Source organism: Hippocampus zosterae, chromosome 21 (genome assembly GCF_025434085.1).
Source record: "Hippocampus zosterae strain Florida chromosome 21, ASM2543408v3, whole genome shotgun sequence".
Taxonomy (NCBI): Eukaryota; Metazoa; Chordata; class Actinopteri; order Syngnathiformes; family Syngnathidae; genus Hippocampus; species Hippocampus zosterae.
Window position 1 is genome coordinate 2,998,718 of NC_067471.1, and position 20,886 is coordinate 3,019,603.

Sequence of the window (20,886 nt, forward strand, 5' to 3'; positions counted from 1 at the left end):
ACTATGCCAGCCACCTGGTTATGGCGTTCCATGTAGGCTTTCCCTGCCAGCATCTTACACCCTGCAGTTATGTGTTGGATCGTCTCAGGTGCCTCTTTGCACAACCTACACCTTGGGTCTTGTCTGGTGTGGTATATCTGGGCCTCGATGGCTCTGGTGCTCAAGGCCTTCTCCTGAGCAGCCAGGATGAGCGCCTCTGTGCTGTCCTTCAGGCCAGCCCTCTCTAGCCACTGATGGGACTTCTTGAGATCAGCCACTTCAGTTATGGTCCGGTGGTACATCCGTGTAGGGGCTTGTCCTCCCATGATGGTCCCTCTTCCAGCGCCTCATCTTCTGTTCCCCATTGTCTGAGACATTCTCTGAGTACGTCATCCGTTGGAGCCTTCTCCCTGATGTATTCATGGAGCTTGGATGTTTCATCCTGGACAGTGGCTCTCACACTCACTAGTCCCCGGCCTCCTTCCTTTCGGCTTGCGTACAGTCTCAGGGTTCTGGATTTGGAATGGAACCCTCCATGCATGGTTAGGAGCTTTCGGGTCTTAACGTCCGTGGTCTGAATCTCTTCCTTTGGCCACCTTATTATTCCTGCTGGGTATCTGATCACTGGCAGGGCATAGCTGTTTATTGCCCGGGTCTTATTCTTGCCATTGAGCTGGCTTGAAGCGGCTGAATAGCTCAGTTGGTAAGGCATCGGTTTGGAATACGGGAGACGGTGGTTCGAATCCTGGTTGGGGCAACAATGAGCACATAACACCATCAACTGTGGGTCCTTGGGCAAGATCCTTCACGCTAATGCCTACCTCATACAATGATGAGAGACAATAAAACGAATGACATGCCGGCTCAGACGTCGCCCGGCCAAACAAGGTCTGCGTCAGGTGCTGGGGAACCAGAGCACCTTGATGAAAAATGGGCTAAAGCGGAGATGGGCGAGATGCGATAACATGGCTCTGTTGGAATGCTACTACTCAAGCAACCCTAGTCAGAGGGGTTACATGCAGAGAATATATATATATATATACACACATTAAAATACATTTTGCTGACTGCTCATTTCGTCCTGTAACGAGAAAAACTCCCGTGATTACACCACTTGTCCGCCAGGTAGCGCCATTCACCAGCTTTTGAGAAGCGTGAATGTGAGCGCGCAAACGCCTCAAGTGACCACAAGATCGCGGCAGAGTAGCGCAAACAACGCGACCACAGGTGCATACAATCACGTTGAACGACGTTTCAAAAACGAACCAAACCAACGCAAAACCAAGGTTTTGACGTCCTAAAAAGAAAACCCACGTTATTGTGTTCAAAACTATTGGCCATTCCAACGGTAAGATAAGATATCCTTTATTCGTCCCACACTGGGGAAATTTACAGCCTCCAGCAGCAAGAATGTATGTAGAAAGGAGAAAGAGGAAAAAAAAAACAACAAACATCTTTCAATTAAATACAATATGAACACAAATGGATAAATCGCAGTACTATTTACAATTTTCCTTCACATCATTTAATTATTATTATTATTATGATTGTTATTTTTTATTCATCAGCCTGACAGCAGTCGGTAGGAACGAGCGTCGGTATCTCTCCTTCTTGCGGCGCGGGTGTAACTCAGTCTCTGGCTGAAGGAGCTACCAAGTGCTGTCAGGGCGGGCTGGAGGCGGTGGGAGGGACTGGCCATCATAGCTTTTAGCTTAGTTAGTATCCTTCTGTTGCCCACCTCCTCCAGAGGTTGAAGGATTTTGTTTGAGCACAACCATTTTAAGTCGTAGTGTGCGCGAAGTTGAGTCTCAACAAACACGCAGCCCTCAACTGGCCCCCAAAAAAGATCAAAATGAGTGAACTACATAATGACGTAACATCATCAAACTCATTGTTACAAGCATCGCTGGACGTCAGGTGAGTCCTGCGACTATTTTCATAATTTCACAACATTGTCACTCGTCATGGCGCATCACTCCAACAAACTGTTGCTCTCGCAGTATGAGAGGAGTCCATTTTACAATCGCTCTTCCTTTAAAGATGCCATACAGCACTGCAGTCAAATTAACTGAGCGAAAACCTAATGAGAGCTAAACAATAACGAGCACAGTATTAATTAGAAACGACTTAAACCTCATGAATAGGTCCATTAAACTCTGTAGGACACACATTCGGTCTCCCAACATTGATACAGTGCAACAATTGCAGTTGAATTGCCGGGCGACTGAGAATCTGCATAGACATAACATGTTTTTAGCACGCACTTGGGTATTTTCTATTGGTCTAGTTGGGATATTTTGTGAAAAATGACATTTGCTGCTAAGACAATGATATGGAGGAATCACTTTTTTCAACAAATACCTGTTGCGCTTTAGTGCATTTTTCGCAAATTGGGAATGTTTGAATGCCCGTATATTTGTTTGAAGTTAAAATGTGTTAACGTCGATTGGTATCGTAGCTGATTTTAAAAGGCCCAATGACTCTTCTGGCCCGACAAATTACAGTTAAACGACCAGCAAAATCTCAAGTAATCTGTCTGTCTTTGATAATATTTCTAAATGTTTGTCAGCTAGACTGGGTGAAGATTCGGCGCCACTTTCAATCTGATGGACAACACTGTCTGAAACGTGTCAAGCACAATTTCCCCACCGGCCCCACACGGGTGTGACGCTCCTGCTCTCCTGTCAAAACCGAAAAGGTAAGCAGAGCTGCATTGAGTTTTGGTCGAGGCAAAGATGAGCTTCGGCTAATAGCGTTAGCTTCAGATTAGCATTATCATAGTTTTTAATTTTTCATTCTGTTTTTTTCCCCCCTCCCGATCTTGAAAACGTAGTTACTTTTGAATGTGCCGTCTGAGTCGCCACTCGCTTCTTTTTATGCACGCAACATTCCGACACAGCTTTCCAAGCTCGGTGGCAATATTTCGATGAGGAGGGAGGCATAATTGGGAGAGGATCAGCGAACTAAACGAGTGGGCTCAAAGATACCGAGGCAGATTAGCGGCGCTTCCCACGACGTAGACAGCTCCTCATCACCACGTCGGCGCCTAAAGATTTCGCTCCCAGATTAGCGGCGGGCGCGACAATACTCGCGCAGCTGCCCGCGATACAAAAGCACAAGAGCTGGAAGTGGGAAAATGAATGTGTTATCATCACAAAAGGGATTGTTGGCTTCAAACGCATTCGCGCATCCCTGAGGATCAAACGGGTTGTCATCACCGTTCTTCCAATCTTTTTCTTCACTCTGCCTTTCTCCAACCCAGTGGGGCCCAGAAGCTCAAATCTCTCTCTCATCCTCTCTAAGCCATTGTCGTTCGAATCAGAACAACAGCTCAATCCCATTTATGTGGAGTTCTCCCACTTCAAATTCACTCTCCATTGTTTGCTTGCGTTTCTCGTAAGAAAGAAAATGGCGGGCGTCAGGGGGGCCCCTTTGTCGCTTGTTGTCAACTCCCAGACAGTGTGTGTCGCTTTATTAGGCAACAATTAGCAAGAATGCGCCAAGAATGCAATTGTGCTTGAAATCGGAACGCAGAAGGTGGCGAAAAGTAGAAAAAAAATGGTACGGTGCGAAGTAGTAAACCATTTATGTTGAATGAAATACAGAAAGGCTTTTTAGTGATTAAAAAGAAGTCAAATAAAAAAAGATTCTTTATTTTTTGAATAAAAACGTAATTCTTGAACACTCTTAAAATTGTGTTTCCAATAAAGAATTGGCAGAACCAATTTTGTCATTTTGTTTAACTTGCAATCTCGCTTAGTTCCTTTTAAAATCAAGCAATCGGTCAAGTTACCAAGTTACTGTTTAAAATCAACTAATCAGTAAAGTAACTCAGTTACTTTTAAGATCAAGTAATCACTAAATTAACAAAATCAAGTAATCAGTAAAGTAACAAAATTACTTTTAGAATTAATTAACCAGGTAAGTAACTAAGTTACTTTTAAAATCAAGTAACCAATAAAGTAACTAAGTTACTTTTAAAATCAAGTAATTAATAAAGTAAGAGTTACTTTTAAAATCAAGCAATCCGTAGCATTACCAAATTCCTTTTAAAATCAAACAAGAAAGTAATTACGTTTTAAAATGACGCAATCAGTGAAGTAACTCTGCTACTTTTAAAATCAAGTATTCAATAAAGTAACTACCGGTAAGTTACTTTTAGAATCAGGTAACCACTAAAGTAACTGTTACTTTTAAATTCAAGTAATTAGTAAAGTAAACTTACTCTTACTTTTAAAAACAGTTGATAAAATAACCAAGTTACTTTTCAAACCAAGCAATTGTTGAAGTACTATTACTTTTAAAATCAAGTAATCCATAGATTAACAGTTACTTTTAGAATCAAGCAATTCCTAATGTAACTGAAGTTATTTCAAAATAAAGTCATCAGTAAAGTAACAAACCTTTTCAAAGTAATTGGCAACACTGTGGATTGGTCAAGCTCCACCCCTCTTTTATTTTATTTTATTTTTTAAGCAAATGAACTACATGTTTATCCAAAACCGCAAATTCTGCAAACATTTTTGAAGAACAGTGTCAAAGTATTTGTACGTCGTTACTTCCCACCGTTGTGCCACTAGTGATGCTTTTTAAGTGCGCTATTTTGCATTTCATGCATTTCATGCAAAATAGCAAGCATGCAAATGACTTTTTTTTTTTAGATTTATGCATTCCTGTCCAATCCCCTCCCAAAAAATCATCTCAAGGTGCACCGCTCGGAATATGATCGACGCACGTGCACAACCAAAAGTCTCCCGTGACCCGAACGAAAGCCATTAGCGTCCTGCAAAGCAGCTGGCTGATGGCAGAGTCGTATCCGCGCCGTCGTTGCACGCAGGCACCTGAATGCACCAAGCCGCTGCAAACATTCAAAAATGACGACAAAATTACTTCCACTCCAAGTGCCAGCATAATAACCGACATTAAATTTGAGTCATCTAGTCGGCAACATTTACGCGTAACTGTCATTGAACCTTTATGTGCCATACATGAAATTTTTTGGGGGGGTCATTTTTACTCGCGCCACAACTATTTGTGCATCTTTTAATGCATTTGGAATGAAAGTCTTCGGTGGATTTATTCATATAACAACCCCCCACCCCACCCCACCCCCTCCTTTTTCACCATACTTAGTGAGTCAGTTGGACTAATTCCTCAACAGACGTGCACTTCATGAGCTGACAGATGAGTTGTCTAAAGCGACAGTTTCTATGGAAGCATTAGCGCTTTTTTTTCTTTTTCTCCATGTTTTTATTTCTTTTTTTCTTTTTTTTAACACCCATTCTGCCTGCTTTTTTATCTCTCGTGCTGGCGTGCGCGTCGTAAGCTTTTTCGACTTGAGACAGAGAGGGATTTATGTAGAGCAGCCAGATTTGTCACTGATGCTATGGTCAGTAAACACTAAGATGCATTCACCGCGCACCGACGCCGCGAGTAAATCTCACGCACGGGCATTAAATGCACAGTGCTGCTGTTGTGCTTCCCAAGAGAAATCAGAATTGGGACGAGTACATAAAAACTATATGGATGAGATGCTTTAAAAAAAAAAGAATATTAAATAAAATAGACCTTTGGCTGTGGGAATCCATAATTTTCGAAGCTCAGCTTATTGATTCTATTGGATTCCCGAGGCCAGCATTGCTTGACTTCATCTTGGCAGACGAGCCGGATGGAAGATTAAAAAAAAAACAACAACAACAACTAACCAAAAAAAACACACACTTGTGAGGTCATCAAATTGGGAAGATATTCAAAGTGATTAATTTTTGGAAGAAAAAAAAAGCATTTCAATTCAATCATTTATTCAGCATTTCAGTATTGCGTACAGTTCTTCTACCAATCCAGTGTCAAATTAATCGCTAATTATTTTTGATAAAATTGACTACTTTTTTTAATGTGTTACATTTGTGTGTGAATATTGACACGCACATACACGTTCTTATCTCATGGGGGGAAAAAAATCATGTGGCAAGATAACCCTGCTCATATAAATAAATTTCCTGTAACCCTGTAAATTTCACAAGTGTGTTACAAATAAATGATATCTTAATCTTAACTGTTTCTTCGATTGAGCTGATTTAAAAAAAACAAAGGAAAAATACTGTTTGTCTGTACTTAAAAAAAACAACCTGACCCCTAAAACGAACTAAATTTGTTTCGAAGCCTGATTACAAATGTGAAACGTTCCTACAATGACAAAAGTTGTCTTTTTTTTTAGTGTTGGTGCCTGTCATGCTCAGACACGGCCGATAGATGTCAGCAATGCCCCGTTTAAGAGCCTCCTTTTAATTCTTTGTGTGTGTGTGTGTGTGTGTGTGTGTGTGTGTGTGTGTGTGTGTGTGTGTGTGTGTGTGTGTGTGTGTGTGTGTGTGTGTGTGTGTGTGTGTGTGTGTGTGTGTGTGTGTGTGTGTGTGTGTGTGTGTGTGTGTGTGTGTGTGTGTGTGTGTGTGTGTGTGTGTGTGTGTGTGTGCGTGTGTGACGAGCACTGAGAGCATCTCGAGTACTTTGCAATTGGAGCTGGTACAGATGGCAGGCCCTGAACGCAACACTTCTCCACACATTTCACTCTTCGCTGAGTGATATCAAAGTCAACTCAAAATGGAGGCTGTTGCCATCAACTTGAAACAAATTCTCACACTTCCAACAAAATTGAATTGTGAGTGAAGTCGCTGTGGATTTTTTTTGTTTTTCTTTTTTTGGTCAGTGTTCAAGCACAGATGTCCCCCCCCCCCCCCTATACGTATGTGTGTGTGTTAAATAAAAACTCACATCCTCTTAAAACATTTCAGCTGTGGATTTTCATGGATAAATGCTCACAATTAGAAAGGGTTTAATCCAGATTGCATTCAGACACACTTTATTTATTCCCATCATGGATTGAAAAATTAAACCAAATAACAAATGTCCGAGATTATGTCCGCCGTGAGCCTGAAACGGCATTATCGACTTGTCCGTTTGCCCACAAAGTGTCAAAATTAATAACGCCATGTGCGAGTGTGTGTCTATAAATGTCATACAATTCAAGTGCCCTTTTGTACGCACACAAGCTTACATCAAATTTCCCATGTGGACTCAAACTGTGAATTAAAGTGTACGGATTGCTCCAGTGATGTTGCTGCGGCCCAGAGTACCGGCGAGGGGAAGGACATCTGCTAAAATGCGTCTTCCACAAAGATTTTGAGAAAGAAATTCATATCGGCTCAAACAATTTCCCACTAAATATCTCAAGTGTGATATTTAGCAGAATTCGGATAAACGATTATCTATCTATGTAGCTAGCTAGCTAACCAACTAACCAACCAACCAACCAACCAACCAGCCAACTAGCTAGCTAGCCAACTAGCTCTGTCTTTATCTATCTATCTATCTATCTATCTATCTATCTATCTATCTATCTATCTATCTATCTATCTATCTATCTATCTATCTATCTATCTATCTATCTATCTATCTATCTATCTATCTATCTATCTATCTATCTATCTATCTATCTATCTATCTATCTATCTATCTATCTATCTATCTATCTATCTATCTATCTATCTATCTATCTATCTATCTATATACACACACACAATTTTTCCAGGGGTGGAAGTATTTTAACATTACCTTTGTCTTATGTTGTATTATGTTAATTTATATTTAGAAAAAAATAAATAAAAATCAGCCAAAAAGTATTTAGATTTTTGCAAATGTCAAAAGCGCTAATATTGGCCGATTAATCGGCTGGGCCCTCATTTGTTAATCACCCTCGCATTATTTGCTTTCTCTTTTTCTCCTGACTATCTCTCTATCAGATGCACATGGCGGCTGCCCCGCTCTGAGTTTGTTCGAGGATTCCATCAGCTTCATTTTCCGTTTGGTCTCTGAACGTGTGAGGAGACCTGTTCTGTAATTACGTGAAGTGCCTTGATTATTGGCGCTCTGGAAAGAAAAATATAAAAAAATGGAATTGAACGTTAGGCATTCAGTCTTTCAAGGTTGTAAAAGGACCTCAATTTACTTCCCCGCCACACAAAACATGTTTACGCTTGAGTTTGGGGTAAGTAACAAGAGGTCATGTGTGCCTATTTCTGCCCTCCTCCCCCAGTCCCGGCCTCGTCTGATTGGCTGCGAGTAGTTTACTTTGGAGGGTGGCAGTATGCTGTATTTTCTTCTTGTCCTCCCCCCACCCTCCTTCCCACTCCTAATTAAATGTGGAATGTGGCGCTCTCGAAGGCCATTTGAAGTGTGTTGTGTTTGCATGCGACAGAGTTTGTGTTTGCGTTGCTTTCATCGGCACACAGAGGTCATTCATTGTGCTGAGCGTGCGGGCAGGTGAGACGGGACCTTATCTGTTTATTTTCCATTTGTGTTTGACCTCCCGGCCCGACAACTTTTCAGTCGAATGCAAGGCCCGAACCATTTGGATGACTCACGTTCTGCAAAAAATAAAATGAAATAAAAAATAGCATGGGTGTCATAAAAGACCCTTCTTTCTTTTTGGCTTGTTTTGTTACAGAAGCAAGTTTTTTTCGGAAGCAGAACAGATGTCATTGACTGTGAGATTTTTTTTTTTAATTGTGTAGCGGGGGAAAGTAGGGTGACGGGGGGGGGGGGGGGGGGTAACACAGATATTAGCACCTGGACTCGAAATGTGAAAAGGAGATGGAAATAAAAGCGAATTTGAACTTAATGAACATGCATTAGTGGCCTAGAAGTGCTTTCATCAGACTCCTTTTCAAACATGTTTTCACATCCCCTCAGATGCAAACATCACAGCCGCAGCGAGCGTGACAGCGCCGAGAGAGAAAGTCTTTATTTGGTCTCAAATGGGTCTCATCTGAAATAATGAAGATGTCCTTGAGAAAAACAAAGAGCCCCCCTACAAAACAGGCTACTCTTCCACGCCGGCGATGGAGACGGCTGATAATTGTTTTCAACTCTGCCACCGCTCTGGAAATGAGTTTTGTTCTTGTTCTTGGGGGGGTTGATTAAGCCGGACCGGTCCTTCCTATGTATTTATTTATTTATTTATCGCCTTGTTTGCGAACTTTCCTTGACATCTGGGCTGTGGCGGCTTGTCCTTTGGTTTCTGGTTTTCAACAACCTGAAATAGCTAAGAGTGTGTCTCTCAAGCTGTGTTCAAATGTGTATTTTTGAGCATTGCAAGTAATGGCAGGAGTGCAACGAAAGTACAGACGCTACAAGGGTTTATTTTGTGTGGCACGTTTGCGTAACAATCCTGCATTGCAATGTCAACTCTCTCCAGTTTGACAAACTTATTCACGAGCAAAAGTTGGTTTTCACATACAGAAAGAAACCAAAAATGTTTCTCTCTATTTGTATATTTCTCCACTATGATCAATTTGAACCTTTTCTAAAATTAAAATTCGATTGATATTCTACATTTTCGTAGTATTTATAGTTTGGATGAAAAAAATAATTAGTGTAAAGAAAGTTGGCTAAGAAGCAGAAGGAGCACCACATAGAGATCCACCATTCACTTGTTAATAAAGAGGAATAAACTTCTCCTAATTTTATAAATCATCTTTCATGAACAATAAAGAATATATACCTTTGAGCATTATTGTATTATCTATATAAGTTGCTCAAAATAACCAGTTCATACAGGGTCAGAAACCCACGACTATTAACACCAGCTAACGTTAGCATGTCCGCGTATTCTAGCGAGCAGGCTTTTTTGAAGTCAACATTGGGTTAACTCCCAAACACAACACGTACGTCTTTGTTTTATGCTGAGTTTGACGGTAAACTTCAACTAGTGATGACATTAAACAGTCTTTTTTTTAAATGTTTTATTTTGTATTGTTTTTGAAGAATTATTCAGTATTAGCCAAACTGCTGCTGATTGTTGAAGGGATTATATATAGTCTATAATTACCTGACCTCTACCCCATTGACTACATTTGGGATGAACTGGAACAGACTTTAGACTCTCTTTTTTATTATATTTTATTCTATTTCTTTTTTGTGGCCGTCATGGCCACGTGTCCACTGACAGCCGGCCACGAGCCCCCCTTCCGTCTTTCCTGGCATTGCACTCTCTCCATGTCTCCGCTCCCTGGGTTCCACTCCAGGGATCCCACGGTCCCCAGAGAACCCATTCAAACCCCTGCGTGGCTTGGTAATAATGGCTTCCCCACTGCGAGATTTTTTTTTACCCCCCCCCCCCCATGAAATCTCAGTGTGTCATTACAGTTCATATTCTTAATTATGCAGCAAATGTCCCCGAGGGAATATCACGGAGGCCACTACTCCGCAATCTGCCCCGTATGGCACTTAATTAAAAGTTTTCTTCCGAATAAATTGCATTCAATTCAATTAAAACTGTAATGTCATCGCAAAATAATGGGACGAGCCTCCTACGACGAGCAGCTTAGAACACACATACAATCTATTCAGTGTGTTTTGCAATGGGAAAAGTGGATCTCCCCTCCCCCCCCTCCACAAAAAAAGCCCCCTAGTAGAAAATATGCAAAAAACAAATATCACCAAAGCCTCCTACATGCCATCGAGCCCCAGGCTGCAACTGCGCTTGAACACTCGAGCTATTTCCAGATTCCACTCTTGGAAATTCACACCATGACAAATGAACCATTGGAGTTTTGGAATTCCTATTTATCTGCCGCGCACAGAGCCACTTGATTTGAGTATGGAGAATAAAGGAATTATACGGGAAAAAAAACAAAAAACAGATGACTTCAGGGATAAATGATAAAAAAATAAATAGATGTGTGCGTGTGTGTTGATCAGATTGAGGGCGTTTTGGGTGGGCGTGTCCTTATCATCTGGATGCTCTGAGGGGGGAAAAAATAGCATCTGATATTAAGCATCCCTTATCCACAAATGTACTCCCACCAAACCCTGCAGGATTATTTCCAAGAAAAGACATTTCCCTTTGAACGTGGTCTATCGTTCGCGCCACCAATATGTTGTGATTTAAGAAGAAGAAAAAAAAACTGTACCAGTATAGTCCCGTTTTTTTGTCGCCACATGGTGAGCAGCACTTTTTGAAGAAGAGGCAGAGAAGGTCCCTAACGACAAAGAGCTAACGTTTAATGCAGTGATTCCCAACCAGCGTGCCGTGGCACATTAGTGTGCCGCGAGAGCTAGAACGGTTGCCACGGGAACGTATCAAAATTCACGTCAGGTTATCCATGTCAGCAACTTACAATGACAACTAGAACAAATAAATGACCTTCTGTTAAATGGTAAGAAACTTTTTACCATATTTACCAGAGGGTAAATATATCCTCTTTTTGTGACAATTTTGTTTGTTGGTGTGCCGCGCGATTTTTCAAACTTAAAAAAATGTGCCTTGGCTCAATAAAGGTTGGGAATCACTGGTTTAATGTATAGCTGAGAGTGTTGTGGAATGTGCTGCCGCTTGGCATGTGTCAAAATAGCAGCTGAAGGTTTCGAATTGCATCTATGCTAAATACGTTAGCCCGTCTATGCAGTTTCCCATTACATGTTAGCAGTAAGCTAGTGGGGTTTCATTCATTTTTGTGTTTGAATATACAGCGTGGAGTTCTCTTTAGCTTCATGTGTCAGTTTTATCGTCAACAACAAAAAAAACGATTCAGGGGTACCTCTACTTACGAACGTCTCTTCATACGAAATTTTGATGTTACAAAACACCACAACAGGAACATATTGCCCCTTGTAACGAAAGAAATTTCAAAATTTCAAAACAAAAATACAGCATCGGCTGCTACTCGCAGCTCTGAGTTTCCTGAACACAACATAGTTATAGCTGCTCTGCCACTGGCTATTATCGACCATCATCCTGGCATCCCATTGGCTAAGAGGGACCTCAATCGTATGTGTCTGTGTGTGTAGATAGATAAAGATAGATATGCATCTATGCAGCGTGTTTGTCATTCAACCCTCGGGCCATGAGGTGTTCTAATAGTTTACTTGAATGTGAATAACCCAGAGAAAGTGTTGACCAGTCGGGCGATGGCTCACTATGCTGATGTTTGCCTTGGACATTTTCGAAGGATTGTTAAAAGCCGACAAAAGCAAACGTCGTTGGATCAGTTCTTTACAAAACGCCAGGAAAAAAACACTTCTGAGAGAGAACATGGACTAAAGAGGACAAAAAAAAAATGATGAGGACATAGTTAAGTTTATTTTTGTTCTTAATTCTTAGTTTTTTACATTATGCCCAACTCTTATTTATTATGCAATAAACTAATTGCAAAATGTATCTGTTGCATATTTTGATGCATTTTTATGCTTCAGAAAACATTTATGTCAGAAGTTTGGGGGCGGCTTGGAACGGATTAGGGCATTTGCACGGAAAAATCTGTCTCAACTTACAAACTTTTCTAGTTAAGAAATTTCTTCCAGAACCAATTAATTTCGCAAGTAGAGGTACCACTGTATGTTTATAGCACACATTTTCAGTGATCTGGAATGTTGTCCCCCACCCTGCGATCATATTTTGTCGCCACTCTTACCTAGCAGATTAAAGCACAAACCATGCCATCTTCCAAACCCATGAGCATTTGACAAAAGAGGATGTTGCGAAGTAGTTGGCCGCGAGACGCTGACTCTGCGTGTTGACGCCATGGCATCGGCTGGTTGGAGGAAGGCAGGGGGGGGGGCAGCGATGACTTTCCCCTCTTTTGCCCTAAAGCGTAAACAAAGTGTTTTTCTTGTTTGAAACACACGGTCTTGGCTCCGGCGTGGACTTGGCGGCGACACACGTCAGTGTGTGTGTGTGTTTAAAGTGTTGCTCACTCAACCTCACTCGACAAGGCCCCCTTTCGTCCAGCAGCCTACAGGTGATTAGCGTGAGCGCCGAGAACTACACTGGTGGCGTGACGGTGACACATTTGAAAACTATTCAGCGTAATTAATGTGACCTATCGCGTTCCCGCTCACCACTAATAGGTCAAACTGCCAAGATTTCCTTTTTTTTTTTTAAATTATTATTATTATTTTTTAAGTAGATGGAAAATGTAACTGGATCCAGGTCATTTTATTTCAGGCCACCACTTGACGAAATAAAATTGTCAATTCAAGACAGGCGTTTTCTAAGTAGAGTTCATTTTAGTTTAGAAAAAAAAAGACTAAGAGTCACATGGCCATATTCCGACATGCTGTTATTTCTCATTTTTCTGCATCCGTGTGCTCAGGGTTCAAATCAATCATCCAGGTCACACACCCCCACACACGCTTTTCTCCCATTGGAAGCACTCTCTGTGACACTCTCAAAAAAAAAAAAAAGAAGAAAAAAAAAGGAGCTGTGCGCTCGTTTCATGGCCTCGACCTACTCGAGGGTTGCTAACATTTCAACTCTTTGCCACCCGGTTGATTCAAACCCATGGAGAGACGAGGCTGTATATTGACCCCCTGTCGAGCATAAATTGATTGATATTTTACCCGGTCACAATGAAAAAGTCCTTCGCCAGTTCCGCTCCTCGACGCCAACCGGAAAGATGCGCGTTCACCCCCCAAAAATAAAAAAATAAACGACCATGTGTGTTTATCTATACAGGGAATGTTTGTGCACAGTTCAGAAGGGGTTTATGGGCACAAGACTCCATAACTTGCAGTCGGATGTGATGTTGATCGCATTACCACATGAACACGCATACTTGGCGATTGTCCCGCTCCCCTGGGCTGATTTTATTTATTTATTTATTTATTTATTTTGGGAAGGTGGGGGGGCGGGGCTGGCCTAGCCTCCGGATCCTCTCGCCGCTGGGAAATGCATCTGAGGTGATCCAGGGGGACACCCCGGCGGCGCAGTTTAGCCTCAGTGTTTCAGGTTCAGGGCACATGGGGGTTGGGGTGGGGCGTGGGGGGGATGCCCGTAACCTCTTCCCAAGGGGCACCAAGACCAAAACGACTGCCATCTTTTTTTTTTGCCTCCCTTTCACCCACATAAACAAATTTATTTCTCCCCAAGTATTTTCGGCACGTTTGAAGATAACACATTTAATTTCCCATGCTCCCCTCCCCCCTTTTTTTCTCCTTCCAGGGCCGACTAAATCCTTCTAAGGACATATCAAAAGCCAATGACTTAACCTCCACGGACAAGTTAAAACCTGCAGCTGTTTATCCATTTTTTTTACATCAAACAAGAAAACATCATGACATTTGTCCTTTAGAAGTCATCCACAATTGTACTAAAATTTTCCATGGCTAAAAAATCCGACGTTGTTTTGGCTTTTTTGCGAACATCAGAACTAACGCGATTAGCTAACTTTCATCAAAGTGTTAGCACTTTTTGATTGTGACTTAGATTGAAAAATAATAAGTACAATTTAGTTTTCCATTCTTAGTCATTAGCAGTTGAACATGAGTTGGTTTCATCCCCCCGCCCCAAAAAAACCCCACCGGTTTCTGACCAAACATGGAGAAACAAGCTTTTTCTGAGAAGAAACGTCTGTCAGAAGAGTGATTACGAACTGATTGTTTTGTTGTTGTTGTTGTTGACACCTCATACTCTAAATCAACACCAGGAAGACTGAAAAAGGGGTTATTATTTCTTTTGCCATTCACTCAATAAAGCGACTGCGACACATTCTTTGTTTGTACCACATTTGTACATATTTTTTGTCAAGTGTCAGTTGCCCAAAATGGTCTGACTCCCAAGCATGTTAGCATTTCTCTCCCTCATAATCAACGTGACAAGCCGAGATTCAACCCGGAATTTTTATCCTCGACTCTAAAACTGTGTTGATCTCATATCCAACGTGATAGAACTGAACTGAAGCAGTCATTTGTATTGATGTTGTTTTTCATTATTTAATTGCATTTGAAGAAATATATTGAATAGTAAAAATCTTTATTCACAGGGGGGGCATTTGCATTAATTGAACGGCATTGTTGGGTTTATTCATGGAATTATTTATTTGCCATGTTTTACTTCATGATGCTGCAGCGCGTTGAAAAATCACAAGAAAGCGTTGAAAAAAAAAAGAAAGCAGCTCTTGGAACGAAATTAATTAATTAAAATAAATAAATAAATAAATAAAGAGAAGATAAGTACAATCTGTCTTGTCGCAAAGAGAAAAACTTTTTAGAAAATTGGCACCGATGGCAGGACTTCTCTAAACACCCAAAAATGATCCATCTGTTGCTCTTAGATCATTTATTACTGGCACTATTGATCACACAACCCCCCCCCCCCACCCCCCTCCTAAAAAAGTGAGAAAACCAAAAATTGACCAGAATAGAGAGAAATCCTCGCCAGTTGTTGGCGCAAACTTTTTTGGCTCCTTCAAAGTTTTCCCTTGAACACATGCGAGGCCTGCCCGTTCGACTTTACGTCCACGAAACAACACCTCAGTTCATTCTCATCGCAAGCGTGTTGCTTCCTTATGACTCATGTCACATACAAAATGTACTGCTGTTGGCTCCACTCGTCAAACTGTCCAAATGGGGAAGTACGGGGAAGCTACACACACACACACACTACACACACATGTGTGTAGTGTGTGTGTGTGCGTGTGTGTGTACATATACATGACTGATACACACACACACACTCTTTCTTCTTGTTTTATTGGCAGGCTCGTGTCCCATCTGCTCTCCAGGGGAGCTGACAGAGAGATAGTTGTCATTATAGAACATCTCCCCCCTCCCCCCCCCCCCCCCCACACACACACAGACACATGCACGTACACGAAGTTACCCCCTCCCCATGCCCCTCTCTCCGCCGTCACCACTCGCACATGAAACCATGCACGTTTACTTTTAAGCAGTTCAACTACATTCTTCTCTGCTAATTGACTGTCATAGCGCCGACAGAGATTAACTCCCGGTCCAACCCCCCCATCCCCATGCCTGATAAATGAAGGGGGCCGAAACAGCCTCTGGGTCTCATGGCGCAATTTTCCTTATTTGTTATTGATATTTACAGGCAACCTCCATGCCCCACCCCCCCTCGCTCATCATCAGGATTAGCTTTTAGTGGTAGGCAGGCAGGCAGGCTAATGGCGGAAGCGAGCCCCCCCTGTCACAGTCTCCCAGATTAGCCAACGCTTTGTGATGGACTTGCTCGGCAAGAGGCAACTTTGTCTTGCCAATACTTTGGCAAGAGAAACAGACCTTGGAAGGGCTTTTTTTTCTTTTTGGTGTTGTTTTATTTCATTTTATTTCTGTTTTGATCCCAAATGAGTGACAAGGATATCTTGAACTTCTTTTCTTTCAAACAAAGACATCAGTTTTTATTTTATTTGGTTAGAAAATGCTTTTTTTGTTGTTCTTAATTATAGTATTTTATTTACTGACTAATTTACTCGGATGTTTTAAACCCGTTTTCTAATCAACATAGACAGCAGTTTTAATTTTCTTAGAAAATGCTTCATTAGATTTTTTTTTGTGCTCTTAATTTTAGTATCGGTTTTAGATTTATTTATTTTTAAATAAAAATGTATTCTCTATTTTTATTGACTCATCAACTCAGACATTTTAAACCCGTTTTCTTTCAGACGTAGACATTATTTTTTCTTTTGTTTTTCTTTCCGAAAATCTTCATATGTTTTGATTTTTTTAGTTTTAGTATTGGTTTTAGTTTTTTATTATGTACAGTATTCAGTGTGAGATTAAAAAAAAGTGACAAAGTATTGTAATAAAGTACTGTGTGATCTTCCTCCTTCTGTACAGGTTTAGAGCAATACCAAAATAAATACATTGCGAATTAATCCCGAAAGCTAATGTGTGATAATTGCCAAAAGAGGACATTTTCTAGATAGTTATAAGAGTTTGTTAGTATTATTTACGTAAGGTGTACTGTGGTTTAAATTATGATTTTTAAAAAAAATGTCATTATTGGAGACATTTTCTCAACTTGACATACTTTGTTAGTTTTCATGACCTCAAGCAACCTTGATAAAGAGAGAAATCTTCGAAATCCACAAGATGTCCAATGACAGGCAGTTAGCTGTCCGTCTCATCTGATCCAAAACCGCGTTGACCCCAGCGACACCCAAAACATTGCTCCCGCCGCGGCGGATCTAAACGCGAAGGAAACGGAGAAGTGATATTACCCAATTCGCTTTATGTTGTCTTGGCCTTGCCGAGCCCAATCATAAATGCGCGCGCGGGATTAAAAAGAAGCCGCGTGCTCCTCTTTGAGCGCATTAGTTTTGTGTACATTACAAAACGTGCGAACGCCTCGCATGACTAATTCCCAGCACTTGGCGCTGACAGAGCGGGTGGCGCTGCAGCTGAGGGAACAGTGCTGAATATTAATGCCCTCCAGGACTCGTTGCGAAATCGTCCACGCCATTTTTAACATTCAAACTGATTTTTGTTTGGATTGCACCCACGTCAATAGCACATAGCTCGACGACGCGAATCATGAAATAATTTACGATTCAATGAACTCAGTCGGGCACGTATTATTCCGTTCCCGGCGACTTACTTTTGAAGATATCGTCATAATGAATGAATAAATGAATGTCAATTTTAGTCTTAACTGATTATATAGGACGCCATTTTGGAATGCGATCACGTGAGCTTAACTTTGAAGAAGTCTGTTTACTTTTTGTCTTTCAGGCAGGAGACAAGCTACGAGCAACCTACCTTCGGTCGGTCGTCAACGGAGCTAAAAGGCAAGTGAAATTAAAAAGTTTCAATGTGGTTTGCATCGTGGTTTATATTTCAGACGTATTTATGTTGGATATGGGCAACGACAGTGGCTGTAAAAAATGTTTTGTATCATATAATTTTTGCAGGGTTTTTTTTTTGAGGCGGGGGTAAAAGTACGGTAAAGACACAGTGCACCTCAGAGACTGAAATATTTTCATCCACTTGCTTTGAAATGGCAGTATTGATAACTTTCTCATGATGCGCGCACGAAACGTCAACAGAAGCTACGCTTCTATTCTTTTGAAATCTTTTTTTATTTTTTGTGTATGTCCCTCCACGGATGACAAGCTTGCTCTGGTGGCATCTGTTTGCTGCTCTCCCCATCTTGTCCGCGTGTGATCACTTCCTCTCTGACTCTCCTCCGCACTTTATCTCCTCATCTCAGCGCCCCCCCCCCCCGCCCCCTCCCCCCCCAGATCCCCAGACCGCCGCTCGGCTCCCTCGCTGCCAACTCACTGTCGCTGTTAACTCCCGTAGCATCTTATGTATTGCCAAAGCAGATTGTGTTTGGAGGGCAAGCAATTAAGGGGGAGGCAAACTCAAAACTGTAATATAATTTTGGCTGCAATATTTACGGACAAGGGAAGAAGTGAGGGGTGGTCGTGGGGTGTTAAGCGGAAGGGGGAGTCGCTCCCTGAGAAGGGCATAAGCGAGCGGAGTCAGCACCGTCAAGAATAATGATCCCGAGCGCAGATTTAGAGGGACGGAATCTGGCACTTGCCTAATTATGAGAGGCCAAAATGTCAAGCCTGCTCGCTGTCAGCTTGGTGGCGAGCCGCGTCGCTTCCATCTCGTCTCCCACTTTTACTTTTGCACCCACCCTTCTCCTCCCCGTCATGGTTTTTGTTCTGTTCTAAGTTTTGCTTTTTTTAATGACTCTAATTAAAAGGGACAGCCCGATATTGCATTTGTTTTATAAGCGCAGAGGTTTCATGAATTTGTATTTCGAGTTTGGTTATTAATTAGCTATTGGGGGAAATGAAGTACCGTACCCATTGCGGCCAGCAGAGGCGCTGCCCGCTCTGTCTCAATTAGTCTGTGGTCTGAAGAAGAATAACATTACAGTGATGTTGGAAATACTTCAGCGATCGCAACCCTTCGAAGCAGCATCAGTCTGGCAACAAGAAAAATAATGTATGTGTGTATATATATATATATATATATATATATATATATATATATATATTTCCTTGCCCTTACTATAGAATACTTAGTCTGTGTGTGTCTATATATATATATATATATATATATATATATATATATATATATATATACGGTAAAGACACAGTGCACCTCAGATATATATATATAGACACACATACGCACAAACACACAGTATTCTCTCGTAAGGAAATATATATGCGTTGTCCAATCTATCCTGATAACCGACGACAGTGCATGTCCTGTATGAATGGGTCCTGTTTACATGTGTAACAACACAAACAATCAAATGCAAAAATATATTGTCCAAAAACTGAACTGTATACGAAACAAAAACTGCAGTTCACACTACAGGTATATGAACAAAATGCAAAAACATGCTCCAAATACTGTTTATAAAATACTGTGCAGTACTGTACTAAAATACAGTGTACTATACTGTATTTCAATGTTGAGTTTATATACAGGTATGTATGTGTATTTTTTTTCTGATTAGTCAACCTTGCCCCTGCAATCTGCAATGTGAGACTGAGCACTGTAGATCGCCACTGGCGACAAAAATGAAAAACATGATTTTCAAGTAAATATCAGGATGGAGATAAAAAGGCTCCGGGCTGATATATCCTGAACAGAAGCGGCTCGGTAGCATCTGAGAGGTCACGGGTCTCCAAAGCGTTTTTCTACACTTAACAAGACGCAAGCGCTCTCATCAAATATCAGCCAACAAACATCTGCGCTGGGTGCTTTTTAGACAATTTGGGCTGTTTGAAAATGAAATTATTCCACATTTACAGTACAGCTGCCGCATAGAACGACAAGGTAACAGAGTCAAGGTTTTCCTTTGGCATTCTCCGTTGGGATAAAAACCTGCTTTTTTTAACCATTCCGGGGCGAGGTGGGGCGATAGGTGTGAACCCCTTCGCGCTTCGGCTACATTCTCTTCAAGACGTCTCGGCGAAGATATCTGGCGCTGAATGGAATGCGCTTCCTTCCCATTCGAGGCAAGCAGTGAATGGACGGTTCAGGAGGTGGGGACGGCTTATGTAAAGAAACTGGCCCTGGATGTTTAGGTGAATGGATGGCGGTCCTAAACGGCAATAGCAATCGGTCTTGACAGACAGCATGACATGTTGGTTGTGCTCCCAATTACTTCAGTTCAATAGACTGGTTCAGAGACCCCAAGCCCTGTGCTTGTGCTTCCTTGGTACTGTATATGTTAACATCCCCCGAGCTTCCTACGCTAGTAAAAGCCTCCAAGCATACTGTCCATGATTTTGTCACCATGTGGCTTAAATGAGTCCCAAAATCCATAATCTCATATCAATGTGTGTCTATCTATCTCGCTCTCTCGCTAGCTTGATCGATAGCTATCTAGCCAGCTCGATAGCTAGCTAGCTTGATAGCCAGCTCGATAGCTAGCCAATCGATAGCAATCTAGCTTGATAGCTAGCCAGCTCGCGAGCCAACTAGCTAGATAGATAGCTAGCTCGATGTCTATTGTTGGAGGAAGGTGGCGGTTTTTTTCTTCTGCGTGTTCGTTTAATTTCGGATAGTGAGGATGTTGGTTATCTGAATATAGTACAGGCTGGAGACGATGAACAGTGCCTTCGAAGGTTTTATTTGCAGAATAATCCCGGAAGATGTTGAGTTAAGGACAATGGCTTTAGCAGATCACAGGTGCAAAGACTCACAACATATTTATATGATCAGAAGGGCGGTGCTGAAACTGTTGTGCGACATTGGGACTTTCGTTTTTGTCGAAACCGATTCTAGCTTGTTTCAACTCGCGCATTCCGATGCCCTGGGCAACAATTTAGCAAGGTTAACTGATGAGTTGGCGTGCTTCGAGCACACATCTGGCTAGAAAACAGAGTTTCACATGATAAAGTTATACACGCATGACTAAATATGGGCAGAAGACACACCTCACCATCTATCTAGCCAACTAGCTAGCTGGCTCGATGTCTGCCTGTCTGTCTGTATGAATTCAGTAATTCAATTTTTGGTCCCTCAATGCTTTCAATAATTTTGAGTTGCAGACAGAATAGTTGACTGTATTAGTAGTTTTTCCTGTAGTATTGGATTAATTTCAAAACAGAGCCAAATCGGCAAATATTTGCTTTTTTTGGG